Raw genomic sequence first — 4,700 nt, 5'->3', positions numbered from 1 at the left:
TCACCCTGTTTTAAGTTTAGTACTTAGTCTTTCATTGGACCTGGCATCCTCTAGTCTGGAGTTTTTGTTTTGTTTTGTTTCTTTTTTTGAGAATTCTTTCCTACCATTTTGCTGAGTTGGTGCAGAACAGGCTCCCAGGTGTAAAGAAGAGGAAGGAGAACATAGGGAGCGACTGTTTTCAAACTCTGTTTAATAAGTCCTCCTAGTATTTTCCATCCTGCACTGCTAATTATTAATGTACATGGCTCAGCTGGTTCTTGTCCCTTTGAGGATTTTGTGATATAAGTAATCTGGTTAGTTCTCAGCTTTTCACACTGTTCAGTAGGAATTCTATTTTTTTCCAGTCTGGTTAGTTAACTATCATTTGTTCATATAATTTCTCCTAACAGAAATTTTGTTGAAATTTTCACCTCTTATTTGCCTTATACTTGGCATTTTATACATTAAAAAAACACTCTACTGTAATTTTAATTGAGTAGGAAGCAAATTTGATACATGCATTTTATTCTTACTCTTATCTGGAACAAAAACCCTTTCTTTAAAGAAAATGTACTGAAAGCAAATAAAACTAAAACTACTATGGTTCAAATAAAGTGGAGACAGAACAGACCTTGCTCTTGTAATTTCTAAGAATTTAATATTGCCAAATTTTTCTTCTTACCAAATAATTTTTCTAACTCTATATGTCAAGGGTATACTTTCACATTAAAAATTAATTTCACAAAATGGGACCCAAGAATATCTCTGAAAAGAGGAATATTTCTATTTTAGAATCTGTCAAATAATACTAAATTTGGAAGCCAAGTAATTTATACCCTAAGGCAGTGGTTCTCAACCTTCCTAATGCCGCAGCCCTTTAATACAGTTCCTCATGTTGTGGTGACCCCCAATTTCATTGTTACAAATTGAACATAATTAAAGCATAGTGATTAATCACAAAAACAATATGTAATTATATATGTGTTTTCCGATGGTCTTAGGCGACCCCTGTGAAAGGGTCGTTTGACCCCCAAAGGGGTCACGACCCACAGGTTGAGAACCGCTGCCCTAAGGGGTAAACTCTAGTTCAAAACATTCCAATTTCTATTTTATAAAGCTCACGAAGCATGTGTTCTATATAGACAAGGAACATTTTCTTAGTGGACTATGATGAACTGGAAGATTTTAAGAATCCTCTTTAATGTATTGCCTTACATTTTACCTTCATTTTACATTTATTATAAATGTAACTTAAAAAAAATAAACAAATGTATCTCTACCTTTTTACAGGGATATATTTGATGTTTTCCTACATTTCCACTAGAGATTTCTATAATAGGATATTTCAAAAATATAAGACTCTCAATTGCCTTAGTTAACCCTAAGGTCAATCTGTAGATTTAAATATCTAACAGTCATAAATACAATGAACAATTTAAATTTATATACTCCAATCACCTTAGTCAAAATTCATAAGTTAAATGGGGAAATAAAGAACATACTACACATATGTTCCTTCTATAATATTTTAAAGTATTTTTTAGCATTCACTTTATATCTCAGCTTCTACCCTAATGTTTTCATATGGTTCAGGATAGCTGCTATAACTCCAGCTATCATGTTCACATCTTTTCTGCCAACAGGAAGGACAAAAGGAAAGAAAAAAAAAGGTAGGATAGGAAATATAGACCTTACTTTGGAGAGCCATATGTCAGAAAGAAGGCAGGGGTTCTATTACCATGGGAAATGTATAAACAGATATCAAGAAACAAATTGCAATTTCTGTCATACTGGTATTTTTCTGTCTCTCACCCAGCACACTAAATCCTACCTTGTTCTGTTCCCCTATTTTTATTCTTTTAAATTAAAGTACAGTTAACATGCATTATATTTCAGATGTACAACATATTGATTCTACATTTATATGCCTTACATTGTGATCACGATAAATGTAGTAACCGTCTGTAACCATACAAAGTTATTATGATAATATTGCCTATTTTCCCTATGTTTTATATCACATCCCCATGACTTATTTTTTTTATAACTGGAGGTTTATACCTCTATTGCTCTTCACCATTTTCACTCTCCACCCTCCTCCCCCAACTCCTCTCCCCACTGGCAACCATCCATTTGTTCTCTGAATCTATGAGTCTATTTGTTAACTCCCTACATTGCTCATTTATCACTCATGCACCATCTACCACTAACATTTTCTTTTTTAAAAAACAGATTCTTTCATATCTTATTGATTTCTCTTATCTATTTTCCTAATGGAAACCTGGATTTTCCTTTATGACACTGTCTTGAAACAACAAAAGTGGAAACAGTTGACAATTTACTAGTATTTGCTCTGCAGAACACCTTTATTTCATTATAGATTAAGATACATATTTTTAAACCACCATTTGGATTCCCTATATATTCTTTCTCATTCTTTAAAAACTTGGGCACCTTGATGAGAATTGGCCTGTTACTCTGTGCCCTGCCATCTTTAATTAAGTTTGCACCCATTTGTTTATATATATAAAAGATCTGTGAACCTACATTATGAACCATGCTTTGTGCTAGATACTGGGTATGCAAAAGGAGACATTGCTTGCTGTGATAGTTCAGAGTCTAGAAGAGGTGGCTACCTTAATCAAATATGCTAAACACATACATACAAACTGAAAAGCGCTGTCCTGAAAAGTACTCCTTTTTGTTATATTCTGATGACTGATGAGACTTTACTCACTAGATCTCAAGCAGTACAGTCTAATATAGAATATTAGTTGAAAATATAGAAATTTGATTATATTCATAAAATATGCACAGAGAAACATGTACTAGTGTAACGAGACAGGCGTACCTTATTTCGCTATGCTTTGCTTTCTTGCTCTTCGCAGATACATTTTTACAAACTGAAGTTCTGTGGCAACCCTGCGTTGAGCAAGTCAGTCAGTATCATTTCTCCAATAGCACTTGCTCACTTCCTGTTTCTGAGTCACATTTTGGTAATTGAAATGTTTCAAACTTTTTTAAAATTATATTTTATGGTGATCTGTGAACAATGATCTTTGCTATTACTGTCATAATGAACCTACATTATGAACCATGCTTTGTGCTAGATACTGGGTATGCAAAAGGAGACATTGCTTGCTGTGATAGTTCAGAGTCTAGAAGAGGTGGCTACCTTAATCAAATATGCTAAACACATACATACAAACTGAAAAGTGCTGTCCTGAAAAGTACTCCTTTTTGTTATATTCTGATGACTGATGAGACTTTACTCACTAGATCTTAAACAGTACAGTCTAATGGTTGGAAATATAGAAATTTGATTATATTCATAAAATATGCACAGAGAAACATGTACTAGTGTAACGAGACAGGCGTACCTTATTTCGCTATGCTTTGCTTTCTTGCTCTTCACAGATACGTTTTTACAAACTGAAGTTCTGTGGCAACCCTGCGTTGAGCAAGTCAGTCAGTATCATTTCTCCAATAGCACTTGCTCACTTCCTGTTTCTGAGTCACATTTTGGTAATTGAAATGTTTCAAACTTTTTTAAAATTATATTTTATGGTGATCTGTGAACAATGATCTTTGCTATTACTGTCATAATTGTTTCTGGTTTCTACAAACTGCTCCCGTACAAGACAGTAAACTTAATAAATGTTCTGACTCCTCCAATGACCACCCACTCCCCTCTCACTCTCCCTCTCCTCAGGCTTCCTTATACTCTGAGACAAATGATATTAAAATTGGGCCAATTAATTACCCTATAATGACCTCTAAGTGTTCAAGTAAAAGCTCTTGACACATCTCTTACTTTGAATAAGCCTAGATATGATTAAGCTTAGTGAGGAAGGCATGTTGAAACCTGAGCTAGACTGAAAGCTAGTCCTCTAGCACCAAACAGTTAGCCAAGTTCATGAAGGAAATTAAAAGTGCTACACCAGTGAACACATGAATGATAGAAAGCGAACAGCCTATTGATGATATAGAGAAAGTTTTAGTGGTCTGGACAGATCAAATGAGCCACAAAATTCCTTTAAGCCAAAACCTAATCTAGAACAAGGCCCTACCTCCCCTCAATTCCACAAGGCTGAGAGAGGTGAGGAAGCTGAAGAAGAGTTGGAATATAGGAGAGGTTGGATCATGAGGTTTAAGAAAAGAAACAGTCTCCATAACATAAAAGTGCAAGGCGAAGCAGCAAGTGCTGATGGAAAAGCTGCAGCAAGTTATCCAGATCTGGCTAATGTAATTAATGAAGTGGCTACACCAAGCAATCGATTTTCAATGTAGACGAAACAGCTTTTTTTGGAAGAAGATGCCAACTAGGACTTCCATAGCTAAAAAGAAGTCAATGCCTGGCTTCAAAGCTTCAGAGGACAGGCCGCCTCTTCAGTTAACGCTAACGTTTTGGGAGAAATTAAGTTGAAGCCAAAGCTCATTACCATTCTGGAAATTCTAGGGCCCTCAAACATTCAGTCAATGCCTGGCTTCAAAGCTTCAGAGGACAGGCTGTCTCTTCTGTTAACACTAACGGGTGAAATTAAGTTGAAGCCAAAGCTCATTTACCATTCTGGAAATTCTAGGGCCCTCAAACATTACACCAAATCTATTCTGCCTGTGCTCTATAAATGGTGAAACACAGCCTGGGTGACAGCACATCTGTTTATAACATGATTTACTGAATATTTTAAATCCACTGTTGAGACCTATTGCTCAGAAAA

The 4,700-nt window shown here is 35.3% G+C and overlaps 1 pseudogene; it reads left to right on the top strand.

Moving 5' to 3' along the window:
- Positions 1-3,748: 3,748 nt before the first annotated feature.
- LOC102262875 lies at positions 3,749-4,441 on the top strand (annotated as a pseudogene).
- Positions 4,442-4,700: the final 259 nt, after the last annotated feature.

This window comes from Myotis brandtii, unplaced genomic scaffold (genome assembly GCF_000412655.1).
Source record: "Myotis brandtii unplaced genomic scaffold, ASM41265v1 scaffold8, whole genome shotgun sequence".
In the NCBI taxonomy this organism is placed as follows: Eukaryota; Metazoa; Chordata; class Mammalia; order Chiroptera; family Vespertilionidae; genus Myotis; species Myotis brandtii.
This window is presented reverse-complemented; position numbering and strand designations above follow the sequence as displayed.